The sequence below is a fragment of the Antechinus flavipes genome, chromosome X (genome assembly GCF_016432865.1).
Source record: "Antechinus flavipes isolate AdamAnt ecotype Samford, QLD, Australia chromosome X, AdamAnt_v2, whole genome shotgun sequence".
Classification (NCBI taxonomy): Eukaryota; Metazoa; Chordata; class Mammalia; order Dasyuromorphia; family Dasyuridae; genus Antechinus; species Antechinus flavipes.
The window spans coordinates 67,531,426-67,557,960 of record NC_067404.1 but is presented as its reverse complement, the minus strand read 5'-3'; the positions used below and the strand labels follow the sequence as shown (position 1 = coordinate 67,557,960).

The window sequence follows — 26,535 nt, the reverse complement described above, 5'->3', positions numbered from 1 at the left end:
TGCATTATTTGAGATAAGGCCTAGTCAAAAGCTGGTTTTTAGTGTAGAACAATAATAGGCCATATCTGAAAAGAGACATGTTGAGACTGGGAATCTGTCCCTTAGAGGCACACCTTGTGAAAATATACAAATTTTAGAAGTGGCTTCATATATTTGCAAACAGAGTAGGTGTATCTGTTTATTCCTTAAAAAAAAAGGAATTTGAGTAACTTTATAGTCAGTTTGCAACTTCTCTGTGCCCAAAGCCACAGGAATTGGAAAGCATTTGCTATGGACTTTATGGGCTGATAAATGTTTGATGTTTTTCTTCGAAAGGCAATATTAAATTTATGAAAGAAGGCTTTCTTTTTTTTCTCAATCGATACAACCCTTCCTCGTTTATGTACAGAAGGGATTACATCAATTTATATCACATAACAGGTAAATTTAAGGTTAGCTGCCTAGGCTACTCCTAGTCGTTCATTATTCTTAAATGTTTGCTGATTGATAGCTAGTTTTATAAAGCTTATTGGAGGAATTTTCATTTCCTGCATTTGTGGTTTATTATTTATTTGCAAAAAAAACACAACTTTCTATTATAACATATTTTAAATGGCATGGTTTCTGAAGGTACAAAGCAAAGCACTATGAGAAGCTAGGTAGTGTCTCAGCTTCTTAAACATACTTTTGAGAGAGCATCGATTCTTCCCAAAAGTACTGAAAATAAAGCGTCAGGCATGAGAAAATGCAGGAGATAAAAAAACAAACAAACAATCACACTTTGTGGTCTCTCCCTATTAAGCCCTTAAATTTACTGGGGGGTCTCAGGAAAATCTCTCTTCGATTCCATTTAAATCTAATGTTAGTTAAGATTGCATCCATTTTTAAGATTAAAGATGTAGATGGGGACATGTCAAAACAAATAGGATTCTGGGAACGGATTTCAGTTACTATACAACAACAGTTGATACCGACTTCCTCTTGGACTGAGAAATAACTTTAAAGTGGAATCTTACAACAAAACTTGCCTCCCTGGAGAAACATTGCTTTGGCTGAATAATTATTTCTTTCTGCAATATCTACAACTGCTCAAAGAAAACAATCTCCTGAACCAGTTATGGGTAGGTGTTGCCATGAGCTATGTTAGGCAGACTGGCCAAATCCCCAGAGTTATTTTAAGGCTACTGCCCAAGGAGCCTCTAGCACAAGAGGAGGAAGGTGAACCTCTTCAATGGTGCCGTTTCTCATTTTGGGGTTTGAGCCAGAGCCATCAAAGGCGAAGCAGCAATTTCTTTCCTAGAAGTACTTGGGTTCTGCTGGGGTCCAACTTCTGTGAAATTGACTAAGGCTGCAGAGGTGTTGGCCGTGGTGCTGAGCAGTAAGGGAGATCCTGCCAGGGGGTGCTCTGTTCCTGACCTGACTGCTCACGTGCCTGCCTGTTGCCTCCAGGTTTGGGGAATCGGCTGCTCTGGTTCTATTGGGGGACACACATTCCCAGGTGACAAATCATCAATTTCCAGGCTGCTAGATGAAGTTGGATTTGAGGCAATATGTACTCAACAGTCAGTCAGTCCACTAGCCATTCTGCACATGGGCTGGTTTGTGCTCCTGTTCTATTTCTAGATCCAGCTCCAAATCTGGTTTCTTCAGACCTCAGGCCTATAGCATGGCCTGGCCACATTTGTTAAGTGGCATAGGGCCCACGTTCTCCCAGTACACTCCTTGGAAGTATTCCCACTCACCTTAACTGGTTACACTCTATTATGAATCCAGAAAGATCTTCAGCAAGGTCAAAGAGAGTAGCTCCAGTCACCAGAGCACTTCACAACTCCAAGAACATGTCCCCCAATGATACCTATTTCTTTTTCAATAACAAGCAAGCCATCTTTCTTTGGGGAATGTTGGATACCGTTTTCCTCTTCTCCTATGCTATGGGACTTGCCATCAATGGCATAATTAAATAACGGTTCACAACCATTGGCACGTGCTCCTCAGCCCTAGCATCCTACTGCTTTGGCACTCTAAGTGGCCCCAGATTTACAGCAAATGGTTTGACTCCTATCTGGGGATGCTCAATACCATGAATCCATGGGCATGACCCCATCATGGACAGCTGGTTTCACACAACTGATCAGGGCTCTGTGTTTGGACTCTGGGCTCCCTGGGCCTTTGGGCAACATCTTGGGAGCATGTCTGGCCACTTTGCTTCTACAGTATGGCTATGAAAACACTTTCTTGGTCACAGCCTCCATGCAGTTTGCTGCAGACTTAATCATCTTCTCCACCTTTTGGATATCATCACAAGAACCTATCCTCCCAGACACAGAAGATAGAAATGGTTGTGAAGAGGACGGAGAGGCTGCTAATGAACCACAATGAAGATCATAAGACTGGAGAGGTGAAAGAAGATGAGTACTTCGACTTTGATGGGGTGGGTGGGGAAGGAGATGACATATTACCTCATCCAATAGTTGCCTGTGAGGCTTCTGGCCTCCTGGCCTTTTACTCTATTCCCTGGCCTATACCTGTGTGAACCTAGTAAATTATTCTTTCTGCTGGCTGCCCTTTTATCTAAACAGCAGCTTTGAATGGGGGAGAAACTCAGGTCAGCCAGATTTCCATCTGACATGATGTGAAAGGAATACTAGGTAGAACATTTCAAGGCTTCCTCTTAGTTGTGTGTGTGTGTGTGTGTGTGTGTGTGTGTGTGTTTCTGACCACTGGGTCCCTGCTTGGTTTTAGCCATAATCTCCCAAACAAGGCAAGGCAATCAATGCACTGTTGATATCAATTACAGGGCTTTTCATTGGCTGACCCTCAAGTGTCATGGGTTCTGCCATTTCCACCAATCTGAGATGCCAGCAGCAGATGCAAAAGAGTTGGCCATGGTCACAAGCATTCTGCATAGAACTGTTAGCAGGGGCACAGCAGTGGGACAGTATTTAGGATCTCTGATCCAAGACAAACTAGGATGGAAGTGGGTTTTATTTTTTTGTGCTCATGATTTGTTGAACCATTCTCTTAATTTCCATACTAATGAGAGAAATAATAGATTTTGTACAAAAAAGAGCAACCCATAGATTTAGAGAATGACCACTTCTTCAGAGAGAGGTTTCCCAAAAGAACAGGGAAAAAGAAGATCAATTAAGAGTTTCATTTCCTTTAATTCATTTAATAGGCCCAGGGATGGCCGGAAGCTTAGGAGTTTTAGACAGATATGGGCATACAACAAGCAACCAAGATGGAGATGGACTGAAAGCTGCTCTGCCTTCTGTTTTAATTCACGTTCTTTTCTCAAATTTGTGGGCTCCTAACTACTTTGATTCCTACTTTGGCTCTTCATCAAGGCTCTGATTCTTTTTTCTATGTTCAATGGCATGATTAAAGAAAAAAAAGATGTACATTAGTTGTCTGCTAATAATACAAATAACAAAACAACAAATATGTCATTACTGTTTGCCATGGTTTTGGTTTATAGTGATAGTGACTTGAATGAATAAATGATTTGTCCTTATGAGGCACATTTGTTAGGTTGGCGTTTCCCTTAAACTGTACCTTCACCAAAAAATGATAACACTCCCTCAATTCTTATGGGAAAAATCTTATTTCAGCCTCAAAAACTGAAGTGCTTGTCCATCTGGCCTTCATTCTTACTTAATCCCAATCTCGCCATTCACCATCTCTAACTTTGAGAAGCATTTATAAGCCACCTTTTTCAAAGCACAAACATGGTAGATTAATTACTTTGATGATCGTGACCAGAATAGCCAATGACCCAAATGTGATATGCATGGACTTGAATGGTAAATGGGAATGAGTTCGTATCCTCGGCTCTGATTTAGTGGTTTGATCCTTCACATTGGTTTCCTAAGCCGTTCCTTTGAAGATCTAGAATCGGAGGAAAAGAAATGACTTTGGCCAGGAGAAAGGTGGAGATTCCAGTTGAAAAATTATAATAATACCAGAGTGGGTCAAGCCTGGGAAGTTGCTGGACTGCAGAAAAATTCAGGCTCAATCTACCAGACTGGAGATTCCCCATGCCAGACGGTATCATTAAGGTTGCTTTGTATTTATGGATAGATTGCAAATAATCAAAACTAACTAGAATGGGAAAGGGAGTAAAGTTTGAAATTTTATGGCCTTCATGTGGAAGGTGCCTGTTTTTCTATGATCTGCTAGATTTATGAATGTGGAGGCACAAATCAATGTTATTTGATCAGCCTGATTTTCAATCATTTATTGCTTCTTGATAAAAAAAAAAAAACAACTTTGTGAACTAAGACTCTAATCAGAAGATTACAGGGCCCCAGAAACCATCTACTCTAACCCTCTCTTTCTACATTTGAGAAAGCTGAGGACAAAGGCAATTTATGGCATTGACAGAGGCAGTTGCCATCAAAGGTGGAAACTCGAGCCTTAGCATGGTTTTTGTTTACTCATTTCAGAAATGACTGACCCATCAAGATCCTATTTGGGGTTTTCTTGGCAAAGCTACTGCAATGATTAGCCATTTTCTTTTCCAGCTCATTTTACAGATGAGAAAACTAAACCAAATGGGGCTGAGTTGCCCAAGGTCACAAGCTAATAATTATCCGAGACAGGTTTTGAACTCAGGGCTTCCTAACTCCCAGCCTGGTGCTCCATCCACTGCACCACTTAGCTTCTGGCTGTGAATCTTGCTCCTGTGACCCCAAGAATATGTAGAGTACATAAGAAAGGAAAATAAAGTGGCTTTTATATATTTTAAAAAGAAATCTTTAAATAATATCTGTATATACACATTTAACCGTGTGAGTTATACAGATCAGGATGTTATATTCAGGGTTTTTTATTGATTATTGCCTGGTGAGAAGTCACAAATCCTGCTACTTTGGTCTGTTTCAGGACTTCCTCACTTACTACCAACAATGGTCTCCTTTCTGTGATGGTATATTGGAGCCTTCACTTTTCCCCTTTGTCTAATGTTGTGTCTGTTTTCACCTAAGTTTAGATAAACTATATGATTTGAGTTTAACTTCAGGTAGCAGATCTGCCTCAGTTTTACTTCTTTCTAAACAGATTGGCTCAGAATAACTGGTATTATCTCTTTTTTTTTTTCACCAAGTCATCACCCATTGTTTTCTTCTCAAGTTAAGACCAAGCAGACCAGAGGATGTCCGCATTTACAGCTTCCTCTGTCTCAAACGTGTCGTTGAGAAAAGTTTTGTATTTAAGTCTGGAATGTTTTCATCGTTAGTTTGGCCCTAACAATCTGAAAAAGGGGTATAACATTAAAAAAATTCCCCTTAGTTAATTGTATTTCTTTTTTATTGATTTTCCTCCCTTCAGGAAAAAAAATATATTCTATAGGATAATAACAGCTTAACTCAAAAATGCAACTATCCTTTTCTGGGCAGACAGCTCTCTGATGCCCACTAAGCTGAAACACGTAGAACTCTGACTGGCCTTTTCATTTTATTAATTGAAAGTAGTGCTGCCTTCTTCAAAGGGTCAGGTATGGGAGCCTTCTGACAATAGTAAGAAATGAGGTCACATGAATCAACTTGATGACTTGGGGGGAAAAATTACGAAGGCTGTTATATCTCCGTATTCAAACTTGTCACCAAAAAAAAAAAAATGCATTCAGATAAAAGCCATTTTAGAAAAAAATATATAACTGGAATTCTTGTTATTCAGGTTCTGGGACAGTAGGATCACAGATTTAGAGCAGGGAAAGGATTTTAGAGACCACTGAATTCAACCCTCAACCTTCACATAAGGAAACTAAAGCACAAAATAATTGACAGTGACTGGCCCAGGGTGGCTTAAGCTAATTAGTTTCTGTAAGAGTTGGTCTTCATTACTCCAAGATCAATATTCTCTCTACAATACTAGGTTTCCTCTTATTTTATCTTTGTTTCTGCCTTTATCCCAGACCATTTGTTCTGCAACTGGACATCTCTGGGTCCCCTCATCTGGGGCTATGCCAGGAAATGATATCACTATCCCCCCCCCCAGGCTAGTTACTGGGAGCTACAATCTCTGATTTTTCTAATTTAGCAGTCCCATCATACTCCACCTCTTCTCCTACCCCCTAATTATTAGTGTGTGTGGGGGGGGGGCAAGTCAAGTCAATTGGAGTAAGACAAACAGTAAAAAGGTTCACAACGTTCCCAGTTCCCAAAGGCCAGGCCTCCCTCCCTCCAGCTTAGAATGGATCGTGAGGTCATTGAGAGGAGGATGGGCCCAAAGCCACTTCTTCCCCAAAGGTCTGAGCTCAGAAAGGAGCCTGGGTCATGAAAATGGCTGAAAATATCAGTGCAGATGTTTTGCTCTCTGCCACTCTTTCCTCTTACAGATACACTCTCAGCTTCACGGCATTGTGAGGAAATCCCAAAGCAAAACACGAGAACAGGATCATGTGGATAAAGCACATACCGGATAAAGGCTCTCTGTGCATCGAGGTGGCCAAGCACCGACTGGATCAGAAGCTTTTGGTCGGCTTACCGATAGAGGCTGAGCTGCTGAACTTCAAAGCTGATGTCAAATACTTTCCAGCTGTGTCCACTTGAGTTAAGACCCCCCCCCACCTCCATGTGAAGTGAGGGCAAATCACCGAAGCTGTCTTTGCCTCGATTTCCCAGTTGTAAAATGGATATAATGGAGGGGGGAGGAGTGTTGTGAGGACTCTGAAACAATCTAAGGAAAATACTTTGCAAAGCTTCAAGCACTCTCCAAATGGTAGGCCCAGAATGGCCCTCTCAGGCTAGACAGGAATCCCTTGCCTTTGTCGGAGGATGGTCAAGATTCTTCTGGCTCAGAGTAAGTGAGCTCTTGCTAAATGCTTGCTGATGATTTAGTGATGGGTGCTTCCCCCCCCCCCCCCAATCACTGTCACTTCTTGACCTTGATTTGGGACCTTCTGAAGACTTCCTTCTCCCCATCTCCCCATTCTGCCACTGGATTTCCAGTCCCTCCGGACAACTGACCCAGAGGGGACTCTGACTCGTGGCTGACCCCCAGTGGCTGCTTGCAGCTCTTCCCCAGCTGGACTGCAGGTTGATGGGTGTGCCAGGGATGTTGCCCGAGCGTCTCAGCCATGATGTCTCCTCAGATTCCAGAGAGCCCGGTGCAGAATGCACAAATTCGAGTCTCACTGGATTGCAGCAGGGGGCCGGCCAAGACTTTAAAACAAGACCGGCAGCCGTTAAAATGGCAGGCTTAATTGGGAAGCCAGTCTGCCCCTTGCTGGTTAATTTTTACCAATATTGACATGAAACTTGCAGAGTGAAAAGGTCTAATTCTAGTTAGGGTGGCTTGCCTATAATTAGGCCAAAGGAACATGTTTGAATTACCAAGCAAACTCTAGTTAAATCATTGTTTTCTCTTTCAGAGTCTCTGGGAACTGATTTCTGAGGGCAATGACCGGAAAGCAAAATGGCAAACTTCGTGGTGTGAGACTTTTGTACAGAAGTCATTTTAAAGATAGTCTTCTCACTTCAAAGAAATGGAATGTGCAAGAAGTGAGATGACAGAATCTTTTTTAGTGAGCGAGGACTATTGCTTTGCCTTAATCCAGAGTGCCCGTAACAGAACATCTCCTCTAACATTCCCGCAGCCCAGCAAGATTGGGGGGCCGGTTGTTGTTTTTAAGTCTTTTCAGTTACATTTGACTCTTCGTAACCCCATGTGGGTTTCTCTCAGCAGAGATACCAGAGTGATGTGCTACTTACTTCTCCTTCATTTTACAGATGTAGAAACTGAGGAAAACAGGATGAAGTGACTTGCCCGGGGTCACACAGCTAGTATGTCTACAAGGTCAGATTTTAACTCAGAAAGATTAGTCTTTTGACTCTAAGCCTGGAACTCTACCCATGAGGCTGCCCAGCTGCCCTTTGGGGGCCAATACTAAGGTGCAAACAGTCTAGGGATGACACATGCCATATCTTATATGTTGATGCTAAGACAACAACAACAACAATCTGACAGAATTGATGAAGCCCGGGGTGTCAAATTCAGTTACTCAAATGGGTCAAGTTCATTTTTATTTGTGAAACAGGGACTGGTAGCAATAACAATAAGGCAATGTCAGTGTAATATTTACAGTGCCCCATTGAAACTGATAATCCCTTGGGGCTTCCTTTATTCCCGAAATTCAGCTTATAAAATACTTGCAATATCACTCTGTCCCTATTTGATTTTTCTGTTTCTTCTTGCTCATTTCTCTGCCTACAGTGGCCTCCATTTGATACTTCTGGAAGCAAAAAAATCAATTGGACTGATTTTGAGAAGAGAAAAAATATATATAATACTATATATGCAAAGAAAGAAAGAAAGAAAGAAAGAAAGAAAGAAAGAAAGAAAGAAAGAAAGAAAGAAAGGGAAGTATCCACTGATTATAATCCCCCTGAAAAGTCTAGGAAATTGGAAGTTTTCTTCAGTAAACCAGCTAGTTCAGTCAAGAGGAAGCTTGGGAAAGAATTCTAGGGACAGCTCCATCTGCATTCTGTCCTTGAGAGTGTCATCATAAAGGAGTTAAGGCAGAGAGCAGCACCGATCTTTGTAAAGTGAACTTCCCGTGTCCCCATGCATGGTAGGCTGGGGGAAAAACTGATTTGGGGGTGAGGGGCTGCCTAAGTCCTTTTTTAAAAGGACCCCTTTAGCCTTGTGCTGAGTATGCAGGCTCTCCGAAGAGAAATGGGTTCATTCCAAGAAGCACATATACATGTGTGTATATGTATATAGAAATATATGCATATATATCACATATGTCTTAAGAGAATTGCTTATAGCTCAGACAGGTTAAATAACTTACACAAGGTCACAGCTAAGAAACATCAGAGAGTGAACTTGAACCCAGACCTTATGGAGTCAAAGTCCAGAATGCCTAACCTCACAGTGGGCTGCCTTTGGCTAGTCATGTATGTGTTAAAGAGTGCATGGGGCTTTTGAGTACAGGGTCTCCACAGAACAAGAGCACAGTGCTACACATTTCTTTGACGTTTATCACTGGAAAAGTATGGCCATATAAGGAGATAGTTTTGGGGGGCAAGAATAAACCCCCTGCCAATTTCTTCATTGTTGTTCAGTCGTGTCTGACTCTGTGGTTTGTGATGGCCATGGGGTTTTCTGAGCAAAGATACTGGAATAGTTTTGACATTTCCTTCTCTGGTGGATTTAAGTCAACCAGAATCACACAGCTAGTAAGCATTTGGGGTTTGGATTTGAACTCAGTTCAGTGCTCTATACACTGCGCCCAACCTAGCTGCCTCCTAGATACCGTATGAACTGGGACTCTTTTGAATTGTTTATACATATGTGCAATGAAGGCAAAAGTGTGGCCCAAGAGAGGAACAGACCGAGGGCCCTTTCCTGCCTTGCACACATGTTTTGCTTCTTCCTACATTCGTGTTCCTGAAATAATTGAGACCAACAACCCCACAGTCAACGATTCTGTAAATTAAAATAGATGAGAGACAATACGGACGAAGGAAGGAGATAAATACGGTGTGGTTTACAACCTGACTTGAAAAATGGAAGAAGTAATTGTAGCTAACCCTTTTGCACAAAATAATGTTAGTGAACTAAGAAATTAAATCTTTGCTGTGACTTCCTGCAAGTGCTTTTTGAAATATGATTTGATCACTCCTGTGTTGCAGAAATATTGTTAAAGTCCTTGTTTTTGTGTACTGAAAAGCTCATGACTGCCACAGTGCTTATCTTATAATAGATTGTGAGTGAGGGGACAGTTAGACGCAAAAAACAACTCCATAAATTGGTGAATGAAAGAAAAAATCAGATAGAGAGCTAAGGTTTCAGGGTGTCGGAAGCCAATACTACCAAAGAACCAGAGGGGGAAAACCCCACCAATCTTTGAGGGGCCTTCAACTTAACTGAAAATTAATCTCCTTTCAAAAGTGTGAGCTCTCCAGATGTCCCTTAATATTATTGCTCCTTTCTATTCTTTCAGTTGCCTCGTTTGTTACTAGCCCATCACTCAGGCTAGAGCTGTGATGGTAAATGACTTGGTTAAGTTCCTTCTCTGGGAACTGGAGGAAGCTGCCTTTCTCCTCTAAGAAGGAAACCTGTCCTGAGAGTGAGGACTTATGGCCTTCTTGACATTTAGAATAAGATGCAGGAAGTACCTTGGTGATGATGAAGGATGGACGGAAGGAAGGAAGGAAGGAAGGAGGGAGAGAGGGAGGGAGGGAAGGTAGGAAGGGAGGGAGGGAGGGAGGAAGGAAAGAAGGAAGGAGGAAGAGAGGGAGGGAGGGAGGGAAGGAAGGGAGGGAGGGAGGGGAGAGAAGAAAGGGAAGGAGGGAAGGAGGGAGGGAGGGAGGGAAGGAAGAAACAAGCATTTGTTAAGCATCAGCTATGTATAGGGCACTCTGCTTAGCACTTCACAAGTATTTGCTCATTTGAGTCTCACAAAAGCCCTAAGGGAGGAAGCATTATTCTTGTGAGTATTTTATAAAGCTGAGGCCTACAGATATTAAGTGACTTGCCCAGGCTCACACATATCTACTGTAATAAGGCGGGGTTGGAGTTCAGGTCTTTAGCAGTGCAGGCCCTGTGCTTCACCTCCCAAATGTCTTGAGGAAGAGTTAATGCCTCTGGAGTCCAAGAATCTGAGTTCCAGTGGTGACTCATTTCCTGATTGGAACGGTTCACTTCACTTGCCCAAGTCTCTATTTCCTAATGTGCAAAATGAGTATGATGTATTATGTGATCCCGAAGGTTTCTTCCACTTTTAGAGTAACATGTGAAGCACATGGACAGGGCCCAACATGTTTGGAGAGGGGAGAAAACAGATGCCAGGAGCCCCCATGGGCTCTTTCTGCTCTTCTACCCTCTCCCCGCTGCCACCCTCCAGCCACTCTCCAGGTATCGCCAGGGAAAGTCACGCCTTCTCCCATGAGGCTGTTTAAATATTCTTCCCCTGTTCTCCCTTTAACTTCATTCTTCTCAAGTCAACAATGAGCAATTTCTCATTTATCCTTCTTAAATTCCTATCAGGAAATCACAGTGGACACGGGGAACAGGAATCTGAAGGTTTCATGTTTGTTTTCAAATAAAGACTGGCATTTTAATCAAAAGAATGAGAGGCTCTGAATACATTTTAAAATCTAGGAATGCCTAATTTCATCCATTTTTGACTCCTGGATGGTATTTACACAAGTCTAATGGATCTGATTAGAAATGAATTCATACTGACTCTGCTGCTACAAATTGAAATCTTCACCAGTAGCAAGACGACCGACTGTGACTTAGTCCCCTCAACCCGGGAAGGCACCAGTTCATTCGTGCACGGCCACTCTGGGGAGCGACTTGGCTTACTAGGTCTGAAGCCTAGTGGATGATGGAGCAAGGGCCACGACTGGCCACCATCATAAAAGCAAGTGGGTCTGGGTAGAAGCTGCTTGAGGCTGGCTTCTATGACTTCTGCTGGCTTCTGTTACTGTTCGGGCCTTGTCATGTCTTCCCTCTGCTCCAAGGTGATACTGCTCTCTCCAAGGGAACCAGAAATCTTTAAATCATTAAATCCAGTGGCCACTTCTCAGTCTCTATCCTTCTCAATGTGTCTGCAGCATTTGAAACTGCCAGTTATGGCATCTAGATAATCTCTTCCCTAGGTTTTTGTAATGCTGCCGCCTCCTGGGTACCCTCCTAGGTCTCCCATGGTGGATCATCTTCTATTTCTTACCCTACCTTCTGTCCTTCTACCACATACAAATATATATGCAGACTCTGTCCTAGGCCTTTTCCATTCCTTCTGGATCCTCTCTCAGTGATCCCATAACATCTCACACATGTGTGTATGTGTGTGTATACACACACGTAGGTTAGGTTAAATCATGAAAAAAAATTGGCTATATTGTGTTGGATCCATAAAGAACATCATCCTGCCTGAGAAGAAGCCAGGTTACACTTGCTTACAACACTGGCTATAGGCAGGAAGACCTGAGTTCAAATCTGACCTTAAATGCATACTAGCTCTATGACTCTGGAAAACATTTAACTTCTGTTTTCCTCAGTTTCCTCATGTGTAAAATGGGAATAATAACAGCACCCTATCTCCCAAGATTGTGGTGAGGATCAAATGAGATACTTATAAAGCATCGTGCTTGGCACACAGTAAGTGCTACATAAATGTTATCTATTATTGGAACCGGCGCCAAATCTGTAGTGTCTGCACAATTATGGATGGGTAAATATTATCTTTTGAATTTACTGAACAATTGCTTTTGTACAGAAAAAAAAAGAAATCTTCCTAGTTTAGTCACACACAAATATTGTGGATTCTGGAGAGACTCTAATTTTCTATCTAAGTAAATACCACTACAGGAGTGGGGGGAAGGAGCAAAAACAAGCTTTCATTTTTCTTGGCCTTGAGGAGCTGCTGAGGCAGATTCCTAGCTTGAGGATTCCGGTGTATTGCAGTAATAGGGACAATGTGAGGGTATTATTGATATAATGTTCAGGGTTACCTTGCACAGAGTAATAGGAAGTAAGTTGTTTGCTATGTGGGCAGGTTGGGCTGTCTGAACAATAAGAAAGAAAAGCCAGACTTGTAGATATGTTCTCTAAAGGAAGGGTAGGGATTCTGAGCCCAATCCCGAACTGGAAAGACTTTCCAGAACCATCCGTGGCAATTTCCTAACGTCAAATGCTGCTGTAGGTTGGCGCCTGCAAGATAATGAGCCATATTCTCCTATTTTGTTAATTGCTCCTTAGGTGTACCTTAGGCGTGTGGGGAAGCTGCATTAGCTCTTACAGCTCTCATGACGCTCCTCATTCTCGTCCTGAAAGTGCTGGAATCTGGCCTAGATCAAGGGCCCAGATTCAATGGGAAGAATCCTTAAAGGAGCCTAACGACTCAATTTTCTCTCCTTCCAAATGCCCACCAGACTTACCTCTCTTCTTCTTATTGACTGGAAAAAAACATTCTGGCCATTGATTTTCAGCATCATATATTTCATTTCACCTCCGAGTGAGCTCTTCCCAATTGCTATTACCACATAAATATTTTGAGATGTTTTTAAACAATTGGGGGATTTTTCACAAAATAATGTAATAGCAAAAGGATCAACAAAGGAATAGCACCTCAGACATCTCCCAGCCTTTGGAAAGAATCTCTTTGGAATTATCCAGAAAAGAAGGGAACACATCTTAAAAGCTTCAGGGATAAAGAGTCTACTACATCCTGAGACTGAGTGAATGAATTACTAGTTGGGTAAATGAATCAGTGAAAGAATAAAAAATCTTCTATTCCATGCTTTTAATATACCAAGTGTAATGTTCTCTGTTCGGTTTTCTTGGGGTCTCTGGGGCAGCCTTCCTTTCATTTCAGTAATCACCACACGAGTAGCCAGGGGTTAAAGTCCAAATCCGTTACTGTCTTTATTAAATTCTTGTCTCCTTTCCTGGGGCCCAGTTACCTTTCTTAGAGGCCTACCTCTCTCCTTGGTTCCCTGAGCTTGAGCTCCCGCCTGTCTTCTCTGCCCTCTGAATCTCTCCCAATGAATCCTGGCTGAGGCTCCTAGCTTAATATGCTCTACACTGAGTATAAACCAACTGCCCCCGAGTGTGGAGGTCAGAGAAACCGCAACTGCCGCCTTGTGGAGAGGTAGGAGATGGGCAACTGTCCCTGGGTGGGGAGGTCGGAGAAGGCAGAGAGACCACACCTGCCGCCTCGTGGAGAGGTAGGAGATGGGCAACTACCCCCGGGGTGGGGAGGTGGGAGAGGGCAGAGAGACCACACCTGCCGCCTTGTGGAGAGGGGAGAGAAGGGCAACTGCCCCCGGGGTGGGGAGGTCGGAGAGGGCAGAGAGACCACACCTGCCGCCTTGTGGAGAGGGGAGAGAAGGGCAACTGCCCCCGGGGTGGGGAGGTCGGAGAGGGCAGAGAGACCACACCTGCCGCCTTGTGGAGAGGGGAGAGAAGGGCAACTGCCCCCGGGGTGGGGAGGTCAGAGAGACCGCAACCGCCGCTCTGTGGAGACTGCAGAGAACAGCCACTGCCTCTCAGGCTCCTTGCATCATCATCCTCCCCTCCAAGCAAGAGGTCCATTCTACGGGCCGAGTTCCACCTCCAGCAGCCACTGGCAGGAGGCTCCCGGACCACCACAGCAGGATGTCAAGGTTAGCTCTTCTTTTTCTAGGGAAATGCTTCCAAGAGGGACAAGCACCTACTTGGCAGGATGGAACTACTAGCTCTTGGACCAGAGAGAGAGCGTTTCCCATGCTTCCTGGCACACAGTAGGGGGTATCCAATGCTACCTCCCAGTAGTCCTTTCTGCAGGTTACTTGCAAGAGTAACTGGAACGTAGTAGGGGCTGTATGCTAGCTGTTATTATTCATATCTGGAAAGATTTTGTAAAAGGAATGGCCCAGAGTATGGAGTAGAAGGGGAATCTGTTCCTATTAATAAAAGTACACTGAGTAGGACAATGACTGGCACACAGTAGGGGCCATAAATCCCAGTGATGACCAATCAATGGAAAGTGCTTTACACGGTGACTGGCCTACAGCAGGTGTAGAAATGCTCACATGTTTTAGGACTTTCTGTGAATTCCGTTCTACACGGACTGGTCCATAAGAGGGACCATCAATGCTGCTTACTCATATTACTCAATAGACAGCCCATAGTACTGCGACTTTCCAACAGTAGGCAGTAGGTACACGTCAGACAGTATGTACCTGTCATGTTCTTTGTTTCTGTTTCTTGGGGGTCTTTGAGGCAGCCTTCCTTTCAGTTGTGATCGCCAGAAGAGTAGCCAGGGGGTCAAGTGCAAATCCTTTATTATCTCCTTGCTGGGGCTGGGCAGCTTTCTGGAGAGCCTTTCAGTCTGGCCTCGGTCTTCGTGGAGAAATGGAGGAGGAGAGCCTGCCCTCAAGGTGCTGTCAGATGGGATGAATGGGTTTCAGTCCAAGGGCTGCAGCCTTCTATCTGCTCATCTTCTCTGGCTCCCTGAATCTCTCCGACTGCATCCTGGTGAAGGCTCCTCGCTTCTATGCTCTACCCTGAGTATAAACCAATCATTCTATCACTAGGGAACCAATATTTGTTGTCAGATTAAATCAGTCCTACCGAACCATGCTCAACTAGATAACCATTGTCTTCTCAATTCCACTTAGTATCTTGTTTCAAATTCTGCCCCATAACAAGCAAGTATTGTGCTAAACTCTGGTGATACAATTTTTTTTTAAAAAATGAGATAGTCCTTGCCCTTGAGAAACTTATGTTCCTTTATTTTCTAATTCTATTTTTATATTCAGTCTCAGATTCTCTTCTGTGACTCATTAGGAAGGCAAGAAATACAAAATCCATCATAAACATGCAGTCACGCTGGACAGATTTTCTGCATTGGCCATGTTCCAAAAAAGAAAAAAGAAAGGGGGAAAAACCATTTCCATTTATACTCTGAATTCATCAGTTCTCTATCTGGAGGTGAAAAGAATGTTACATTATGAGCTTTTTGAAATGGTTATGGATCTTTGTATTAATTAGAGTAGCTAAGTTTTTCATAGTTGTTTATCTTTACAATCTTGCTGTTACTTTGTGACAAGTTCTCCTGTTTCTGCTTCTTTCACTTTGCATCAGTTTATATAAAAGTTAGCCTCGGTCTTTTCCCAAAAACACCCCCTTCATCATTTCTTACAGCAGAATAACGTTCCATCATGTTCATATCCTATAACTTGTTCATCTGTTCTCCATTTGATGGCATCCCCTCAGTTTCTAATTCTTTGCTCCACAAAAAGAGCTGCCATAAATATCTTCTTGGACTTCTGGGTTCCTTTCCCCTTTCTTTCATTTCTCTGTGGTACTCGCCTAGTAGTGGTATTTGTAACGTCAAAGGATGCGCAGAGTTTAATAGTCTTTCGGCCATAGCTCCAAATTGCTTTCTAGACTTGTTGGACTAGTTCATAGCTTCACAAACAGTGCATGAGTGTACTTATTTTCCCACATCATCTTCAGTATTCGTCATTTTCCTGTTCTGTCAACTTAACCAATCTGATATGTTAGAGGTGTTAGCTCAGAATTGTTTTCATTTGTATTTCTCTAATTATGATGACTTTGAGCCTTTCTTCAGATGGCTTTTGGTAGCTCTGATATCTTCCTCTGAAAACTGCCTATTCATTCAATTGGAGAATGACACTTATTCTTTAAAATTTGTCTCAGTTGCCTATATGTTTGAGAAATCCTACCTTTTGCAGAGAAAGTTGCTGCAAAGATTTCCCCCCATTTTCTTGCTTTTCTTCTAATTTAAGCTATATTGGTTTTGTTTGTGCAAAATCTTGTTTGAACTTTCTATAATCAAAATTATACATTTTGACTACTGTTAACCTCTCCATCTCTTATTTGGTCATGAACAATAGATCTCACAGGTGATTTCTTTTTTCTTTTCTTTTTCTTTTTTAGAAAAAAACAACATGTTTTTATTCACAAGAGGGAAACCATAGAGACCCCTCAGCTTTACTGGGCTGAGCTGAGTGTTGGGGTGGAAAGGAGAGGCTCTGGCTCCACTACTTGCCAGCCATAAGTGGTTTCTTGAAAACCACAAGGCTCGAATTCCCCCCTCAGGAACATCTTGGAAATGTTAATGATCTTTGTTCATCGATTTTGACTTTTTCTTGCCTTTGAAGCTTTTGAGTGCTTCTGTCCCCATCTCCTTCATGTTTTTCAAAATCGTGTTGCAATACCTGTCAAAGGCCTTCACGAAGCCTGGCAGCTTCTCATTGCAGCAGTCGATAAGAACTTAAGTGCTGTTCTTCACCAATTTTGTGAGCACTGACAGGGGCCCGATGTAGAACTCCTCCTCTTCCCATTTCTGCAGAAAATCAGGGCTCTTCTCACTCTTGGGCTTGTCTAGGAGACTCATGGTGGCTGTGGCCCCCTGGTCCTTTGTGCTCTGATCTTCCTCACATGGCAGTTGACTGTGTTCCTAGACTGCTTTTGCTGCTGCCTGTACTCTTTTTGGTTCCGGTGTCAGGTGATTTCTTTAATACTTCATTAATTTGCTTATGATATCACCCTTAATGTCAAAATCATGTACTTATTTTCAGTTTCTCTTGACGTGCGGTATGATCTATGTTCATTTTCTACCAGTTCTCCTAGCTTTTTTTTTTTTTTTTTTTTACAAATAGTTTGTGTGCCCATTCTGCAATCGATTCCTCTGCCAACCACACTTATTTCTTGCTCAGTACTAAATTTTTTTGATGATTATACAGTTTGAGATTTGGTTCTGTTAGGTACTGCCCCTTTCATTTTTTCATTGATTTTCTTGATATTCTTCTTTTGTTTTTCCAGATGAATTTTACTATTATTTTTTCTGCCTCTATAAGTTAATTTGTTTGATTAGCCTGGCACTAGGTAAATAAACAAACAAATAAACGAATGAATGAATAGATAAATAAATAAATACATGACAGTATTGTCATTTTCATTCTATTGGGTTGGCCTAACCATGAACAATTACTACTTCCCCGTTTATTTAGATATATTTTATTTCTGTGAAGAGTGTTTTGTAATTGCATTCATATAGTTTGTGTGAGTGTGTGTGTGTGTGTGTGTGTGTGTGTGTGTGTGTGTGTGTGTGTGTGTCTTGGCAGGCAGACTCCCAAGAATTTTATGCTGTCTGCCATTGTGTTAAATGGAATTTCTCTTTATAAATCTTTCTTACTGGGTTTTGTTGGCAATATATAGAAAAGGCTGGTGATCTCTGTGGATTTATTTTATATCCTCCAACTTTGCTGAAGTTGTTCATTGGTTTGACTAGTTCTCTAAGTAAACCATCATTATATCATCTGTTAGTTTTGTTTCCTCAATGTCCATGCTTATTCCCTCAGTGTAGAAGCTTACATTCTAATAAGAGAAAATGATACATAGAGGAAAAGAATAAGGATTTAGGGGATGTTATTTGGTAGGGATTTTTTAGTATGGAAAATCATCCGGATGGTAAATTAAACTATGGGGGAGTTAATTAAGGCAGTGAGGTAGGAAAGGGAGCTGCAATAGAGTTAGCTGGTTCAATGACAGCTGAGGTCGAATATGAAGCATGGTTGGGGCTGGCTAGATATAATGGGTCATGTGAGTTGGCCTTCCCACGCTCACTAAAGAATCAAGGTAGTGAGGCCACAAAGGTTCCAAAGCAGTGGAAGTTAGGGGAGCCACAGCGTGGCCTCTGGAGGTATATCAGAAGGGCAGAGAGAAAGAAGGTTGCCCTTGCCACAATAACCTCACGCCTGCCTTCTTCATAGCAACTCTAAATCCCTTCCAATGTCATTGAAATACCAAAGGAAATGGGGAATGTATAATCTCTATTTAAGAGCAAACGGGGATGGGCATAGGGACAAAGAAGTAATCATATTCAGTGTAATGCTGATCTTCCTTATTAGCAAGGTAGACTGGGAAATGCTCTGGACTGAGCTTCAGGAGGCCCAGATTCCCTAGGACAGCTCAGTCACTAATGACCTGTGTGATACTGAACAAGCCATTTATCTTTGGACTCAGTTTTCTCATCCAAAGTGAAAGGTATGGTCTAAATGACCTCTGAGGTCTCTCCTAGCTACCAAAATATATAATTCTATAAAAATCCTTCACATACTTAAGGCATAAAAGTCATCCTTTGGCTTTCTTCCAGAGGTTAAAAAGAACCTCAGGTTTCTTTAGCCTTTTCTTATTTTAAGAAGAGGGCTCACTGCTGTGGTACGAGGGCTACCAAGCACTTAAAATATGTCTAGGCACCTTGGACCTCAATGATGATGCTTTGTGGCAGACTTGAGAGTCATTATTATCTGTTTCCTCAATCAGTAAACTGAGGCTATGAACTCTCACTCTCTTTGAAATGTGGGCCCAATTCTTTACCAGGACTGCTGTCAAATCCTAAAGGAAACCATAGTTTGGCAAGTGTGAGACTTAGGAAATGAATCACCTCATAGCTTCACAAAGCTAATGAAATTAGGGCCACACAGAGCAGATCAAGAATATAAATGTATGACTGAGTCAATCAACAGGATTCAGTGAGTGCTACTTTGTACCCGGTGTAAAATCACAGAAGGTCAGAGAAGTGACCCCAAAGGCCTTCCAACCCATGCCTGACCAAGAATCCCCCCACTACAAGATATGCAATTAATGGTAACTCTAGCCCCTGCTTAGTCGAAACCCATCACATCTCCAGGCAGGCCATCCCACTTTGTTGTGAAGAAGCTTGTCTGGTCATCTCACCTAAACGTGGCTGTTTGCAGTTCCTAGCCTCCACTTCCAGTTCTGCTCCCGAGTCAGACAGAAGTCTTCTCTGCCCTTCACGTGACACTTGCATATACTTGGATACAGCCTTAAGGTTCCCTCCAGTCCTTCTCTTTGTCAATTCCCTCATCTGGAGAATGTGCATAATAGTCACAGAGCTTTTCCGAGGATGAAATAAGAGACATTGCACATTAAGTGCTTTGTAAACCCCCAACCTCCCCAGGTCTTTCAAGTGGTCAAAGCATTCTTTGCAGTTCAAGACCTTAGTCATCCAAGTTATCCTGAAGCTTATCAGGATACTACCTCAAATGTGGCCCCCAGGACCCTCCTTTCTATCAAATTAAGTCAACAGGACTTTTGCTACCCTGAGCCTAAGTAGCATGACCCTATTGATGCACCCTAAGATTTCAATGGCTTTTGAGGTGGCCATCATTGATCTACAAGGAGCTTGCAGTTCACTGAAATTTCTAACTATAAAGCTTTACATTTTCCTCTATTAACTTTTGTGTTATCTGAGTCAATCTATTTTTCTGGTTGTTAAAATATTTTTGGATCCCAAATCCGTCATTCAAAGAAGTATGAGCTACAGCACACTGTCCCCCATCCCCCCAAGGAAGCACAGAAACATACACCAAAAAGGGAGAATAATAGTGATTAACTTTTTGGAGCAAGAGGACATCAGAGAACAGAGATCCCGGGGGGGTTGGAGTCATTAAGTTGGAAGGAGATTATTTCCTTCTCTGTCTGTTGATCCTGGTTTCAATCCTCCCAGCTTAACTTTGGATCTCTGGGTTCAGTTAACGAGGAAAGACTGATCAATGTCTATGTTAACTAGAGCCAACACACTCCACTATCCTTTCAGGAAAATAAAAATCATTATTTATGGTAACTAAAACCTTATTTTTCTGCCCATCTAGACCACTGAGGATTTCTTCCAAACATGAAACCAGTAGAGACGCAATTAAAATTGTTCCTGATCTAAAGAAACTAATGTGAGTGTGCAATCCTTGACATGTTTTCTTGCCTATTGTCTTAAGGTATGAAATAACAACAAATGATTCATTGATCGCATTCTGTATGTGCTAAACACACACATCAAAAGCACTCTTCAAATAATTACCTGCAAGGGAATCTAGTTTAGAGCTGCCACCAATGTCCCGTGCCCCAAATGAAAGCTGACTCTTACATGACGCAGCTGGAGATTTCTTCTGATCAATTATTTATTTTTCATATTCTATAATGTCAAATTAAGTTAGAGAGTAGCTGGGCGACGTTTATTATTGTGGGGAATTGATGCGGAAATTTAATTTTGCATACTAAAGAGCTATAAAGAAGTTGGCTCTGATGGTGAAGTCTGACCTCATGGGGAGAGCAGAGGAATCCTACCCCAAAGAAACTTTGACCAGGCAGGGCTTTGGGAGAGTTGGAGGCAGAAAGAAGGCAGAAGTGGGGCAAGGGAGCAGTATGGTTCAATTCAGGATACGAGTTAGTCATCATGAAAACTCCTGCACATTGCAAAGTAAGGTATTTTGGCCATCGGATATTAACCAGGGACCTACTGCTGGCCAGCCTGCAAGAAAATCTGGCTCAAAACAAAGCTGGAAAAATCTGAGATCACAGAAAGATAGAGTTGGAAGAGCCCTTGGAAATTAGACAGTTCAAGCCCCAAGCCCCTCATGTGTCAGAGGAGGAAACTGAGGTCTGTTCTGCCTTTGAATCCCCACTGTTTAGTGATGTGGCTGACACATAATCGGTACTTTAGAAGTACCTACTAGTTGAGTGATAGATTAGAACAGTTTGTTTCCAGTAAGCTTTTAACCTTAGCACTGAATGGCCGGTACAGAGGTTCTTAGAGCTCTCTTCAGTCTAGGGGTATGGATTTGTATCCCCACAAGTGAGTGGTGTCCTCCTAGTCCTCCCCATCCAACGGGAGAGAGGTGGGTTCTGGCTCACTGAATGACTTCCATCTCTCATGTCATTGTGGAAAAACATTTATCAAGGTGATAAAGCAAACACAAGATATCAACTGCAAAGCCCAACCCCTGGCCTTTCACAGCATGGCGCCCTTGGGGTCCCTCCTTAATCCTCCCAACTGTGGGGCGAGAACAAAAGCACCAAAGATCAGCTCCCTGTTGCTTCCAGATGGGAGCAGAGCAAGAACTTTCATTCGGGGCTTTCCACTCTCAGAGTCCTGGTGTGGGTCAACTGCACACTAATCCAATTCAGGAAGGGAGATCTCTCTGGAAAATGGCACGAGTTGAAAAAGCAAGACAACAGCAGACTTTGGTTTTGTTGCTCGGCAGGCAGTCAGATTGCTACTTCCTGCCTTGCTATTCACTGTGCTCATTTAACTGTAGCCTGCTTCCTTTACTACCAGAGAAATCTGTGGAGGTTTCCCCCACAGGACCTAAGCTGCCTTAGTATCACCGTCCTGCCAAAGCAGATGGAGAGTCACGGGGACTGTCGAGAACTCAAACACCATTTCCCCAACCTCTCTCTTCACATTAAAACCCTCTTGTCAAATTCCCACCCCAGTTCTGGCCATCATTCATATGGCCACGGAAACGTTCCTAGGCAGTGCTTGTCCCAGAGCTGGATGGCACTGACGTGAGCACCATGTAATTAAGAGCGATGTTGAAATCTACCAAATTTTCTCATATTGGCCAGAAAGAATTGAGGTTAAGCGCTCCGACTGCTGCCAGAGGGTGACCTGGGCATCCAGACAAATAACATGGAGTGCAAAAATGAGGGGATTTGACTAGCTAATCTAAGACCCTTCCAGCTCTGACATTTTAGAATTCCATCAACCACAGGAATATTCCCACCCGTACTACTCAAACAAACGAGTCCCAAATGTCAAGATTTGGGGGGAGAGATTTCAATTAATCTAGATAATTGTTTGAGTTTTTTTCTTCCCACTTGGCCTGTACAGCCATCTAACCCCAGAGTGGACACTGGTTTCTGTGAATGGCGTACCACAGTCACCACCACTGGTTAGAACAATGAACAGCAGTGGAGGAAATGGGATTTCTGGCTTTAGGGGACGAGTTAGAGCAGAAGCTCACAAGTGTTTCTGGAGAGGCTTCATGGTACAGAGCAGAGGAGCCACTCATCAGCCTTTACACTTTAATAATCCTCTTTAACTAGAACAGCCAAAGAAAGCCAAAGTAGCACAGAAAGTGTTCTGTCCTCTAGAGCCTTGTTTTTTGCTGAGGCAATTTGGGTTAAGTGACTTGCCCAGGGTCACACAGCCAGGAAGCATTGAGTGTCTGAGACCAGAATTGAACTTAGGTCCTCCTGACTTCAGGGCTACTGCTCTATCCACTGCACCACCTAGCTGCCTCCCTCTAGCGACTTGTAACTAGGGTTCCTGAGATATTTTTTCCTAAATAATCTACTTCAGCCCCAGCCGCCAATGTCCATTTCCCCCATGGCCACCATCACCAACACTTTCTCTAACCCAAGGCTTCTGAAACTGTGGGTCACAACCCCAGACGGGATCATGTAACTGAATGTGGGGGTTGCAAAAAATTTGGCACCAGTAAAAGGTATCAAATATTCCACCAAGATTTAATTCTAGATGTAACAATAAACAAGCATATCCTTCGCAGTAGTGTGCAAATTTGCTTTCCTCTTTAACAAATGGTAAAGTTTTATACATATATACACACACCGAAGAATTGTTTTAAAAGAAATTTCTTTATAGTTTATTATCCGCAAATGTTTGACTTGTATACTTATTTTATAGACCAATCTACCTGGGGCTGTGTAAAAATTTCTTGTGCAAAAAAAGGACCACGAGTAGAAAAAGTTTAAGACACTCCGTTCTGTTCTACACAAGATTTGACAAAGGTGAATATTGAAAATTTTCTAGGCATGTGTTTTGAAATTTAAAAAAATGGAACACCCGTCAAGCAGAATATGATTTATATATGCCAATAAAGCATTTGAGAGGGACCACTATGCAAATAAAAATATGAGAAAGGTTTATGATTGGCCAAAAAAAGGAGCAGCTGTGTTGTAAGCAGTGCCAGTGTCTGTGGTATGCCATTTATGCACATCACTGTCCATACCCAGGCTTATATGTCTATAGGCGGAAAAAGAAGTCCTTCTGTAGTTGAACAATGGAGCCAGGAATGGTGCTCAGTCAAATGTTCTTTGTTGAAAAGGGGATATGTTTTTGTCTCCAGAGCCAGGAGTCGAAACTTAACAGGAATCCCATTTAGAGTCATCGTTTTGAACTTGTGTGGTGACTTTGAGCTCTGTAAATCTGGTGCTTGGGTATGAATTTTCATCGAAGCTTGTGTCTAAGCTCTTCTTTAGGAGGTTATTCTGGAGAAAAGCCAAAGTGACAAGAAAGGAGCCTGCATTGGCTTGCCGAGTCACAAAATTATAGACTGTGAGAGTCCGAATGGGCTTTAGGATCATCTAACCCAACTTCTGGTTTTTACGAGAAGGAAAAAGAGGCTCAGAGAATGACTAGATAGATGAATGAGTAAATTAATGATAGCTTTTTCAAGCGTTTAATATGTGGGAAACACTTAATGCCAGTGAGACACATGGAAAAACAAAGTTGCCTCCCACCCTCAAGAAGCTTATAGTCTAATGGGGGAAGTGACGGATAGCCAAGATTTCAGTAACAAGCTGTACTGAAATGTTCCTTGATCCTTAGAGTGTAATAACAAACCAGGTAGTGATATACCTTCTTCGAAGGTATCACTGCTTCTCCTCTGAGATTTCAAAAGCACCAAGGACTTTTGTGACAAGAACTTCCTTTTCCAGATCGTTAGTAGCTATAGCTGCCAAGGTGGTACGGAGGGCTTAGCCAGATCACATCTCAGTGGGGTCGATTCTCTGGATGTCGGCTCCCAGAGCCAGTTGTCTACGGTGGGAAGAGCTGCCTACGGTAGCAAGAGGAAAGTGTGACTATTCCTGGGACCTTTGGGCTCGGGGTCTTGGGCTTTCTCCCTCCAGGTCTGAGGGGAGGTGATGGTGGTAGTTTGACTTGCCTAGGGCACACCACCTAATTGTCTCTCCCTCAGTTCAAAGTTGACAGGCACTTTGGAGTCCTGGTATGCTGTCTTGTGATCACACATGCTTTTCTCATGAAGCATTCTAGGGATTAAATGTGGAGCTCAGTTATTCTACCTCAGACATTAGCTTTGTGACCCTGGGCAAGTCACATAACCTCTGTCTGACTCAATTTTCTCAAATGTAAATAATCACACCTACATGCCGGGGCTGTTGTGAGGTTCAAATGAGATTACATTTGTAGAGTGTTTTGTAAATCTTAAAATGCTTTATAAATGGCATCGATCATCACTAACATTATTCATTTGTCATAGAATTTTAAAGCTGTTATAGCTCATTTGCGATTATATGAGAAACATTTGGACTAGCTAATTACTGGTTCCAATCACTTTCGAAGAGGGAAAAAAAAGACTAGCCAGTATGTGGGGAGAAGACACCAGGTCAGGGAATGGCTGCCGGATGCAGCCTGAGTCTTTCTGTTCCCCTTTGATCAGCTGCAAAGCAGCCCTGCTTGCCTCTTGGGGTCACTGCCCAGGCAGTTGAGGGCATTGCAGGGCTCTACCACTAATTCAGTTGCAGGTCACGATAAGAAGGTTTCCTCTTAAATGGATCTGCGGCAGCACTGAAATCCGGCGTCACTGTCAATCATTTCTCCCAAGGGGATCCGACATCATTCCTGGCACCGTTCAATCTGATTTCCATCGACGCACATCCCACGTGATTGCGATTCCAATGAATTGTTTGAAAAAGGGAATGCTGATTCTGGCACCTGGTAGGAAGTGTTTACTTGCGTCCCTGCCTTCCTCCCCATCCCCTTTCCCATGCAACAACACTTCTCCCTCTATTCAGGCATAAATCTCTTCTGTCCACGTGGCTCTGAGATGGTGGCCCATTATCAGTTTCAGGAAGAATACTTGGTGGTTTTGTGTCTGAACTTTTTCCTCATCTGGAAGCTAGTTTATTAACTGTCTTTTATCCTATTAATCAATCCCCCATGCAATGCATACTTTTACATGAGAATCTAAAGTGTCTGCCAAGAACTACTTTCAACATAGATGTGGAGTGGGACCGTTCTTTCTTGCCACGCCATCACCGAAGGCTCACCTTCCTTGACGCGCCTCTGTGAAACATGACCCAATGTGCCAGAAAATCCACCCCCCCCCCCGAGGCTGTTTACACATCTGTAAAATGAAGATTGGACAATGAGAAGTCCTTGACATCGGTCCGGATGTGTGTGTGTGTATGTGTGTATGTATATTTTTGTGCATGTGTGCGTGACAGGACTCTCTGGCTCTCACCTGGTGAAGCCGACAGGCCCCTTCTCAGAATCAGGTTTTTCAATGGATCAAGTCAAACACACAGGACTACTATGGGAACCAATTCTATTCAAGTAAAGATGTAATTTGTTTTTCCTCTTCAGATTCATGACCTTCCTGAACACTATCTGTGGACCCCTTGGGAGCTAAAACCCTTGGACTCTATGGTTTTTAAGGTCTCTGTCATTCAGAATCTCTGATCCTTGACCAGTGAATCACAGGGTCCGAGTAGGAAGGGACCTCATTTCATCATCTTCGAGCTGAACAACATACCTGACGAGTGGGTATCCACTGTATGCTTGAAGACTCTATCCACCCTCCCACAAAGGTGGAAGTCACAACCTCCCAAGGCAGCCCCTCCTACTTTGAAAAAGCTCTCGTTGTCAGGAAATATCTCGTCCCAGTGAATCAGCCGATGCCTCGTTGCCCATGAGTCTTTGTGGTCGCTGTGACTGTTGTAGCAGATATCACAAGTGAATTTCGATTCAATTCAACCTTTGACTTTTTATTCCAAAAGTATAAGGCAGTGGTTCTCAAAGTATGGTCTAGAGAATCCTGGAGACCTCTGAAATCCTTTTAGAAGGTCTACAAATTCAAAATTAGTTTTTCTTTCCAATATGGTAAATGTCTATAAATATAACCCAGATAAACAAAAACGCTTTGGAGAGATCCTCAATCATTTTTAAAAGGATAAAGATACTGAAAACAAATGTTTGAGAACCACTGGTATAAGGGATAGTCTGGGCACTAGACAAACGTGAGCTGTACTTCTCTTTGGGATTTGCTGGGGAAAAGATGAAAAGTCACTAGGTCTGAGGTAAAACAGAAAAACCAAGAAATGCTCAGGCCTTGTCTCCCTCCTTTCCTGAACTCTCTTCTGCTCCTCCACTCCTGGGACTTTTTCTCCTTTCCACCCACGCTACGGGACACCAAATGTTCCCTTACAAAAGATGGAGAGAAGTATGATCACTATGTTTCTTTC

General features: G+C 42.7%; 1 pseudogene; it reads right to left on the bottom strand.

Moving 5' to 3' along the window:
* Positions 1 to 16,484: 16,484 nt before the first annotated feature.
* On the bottom strand, positions 16,485 to 16,840 carry LOC127543207 (small nuclear ribonucleoprotein Sm D2-like; annotated as a pseudogene).
* Positions 16,841 to 26,535: the final 9,695 nt, after the last annotated feature.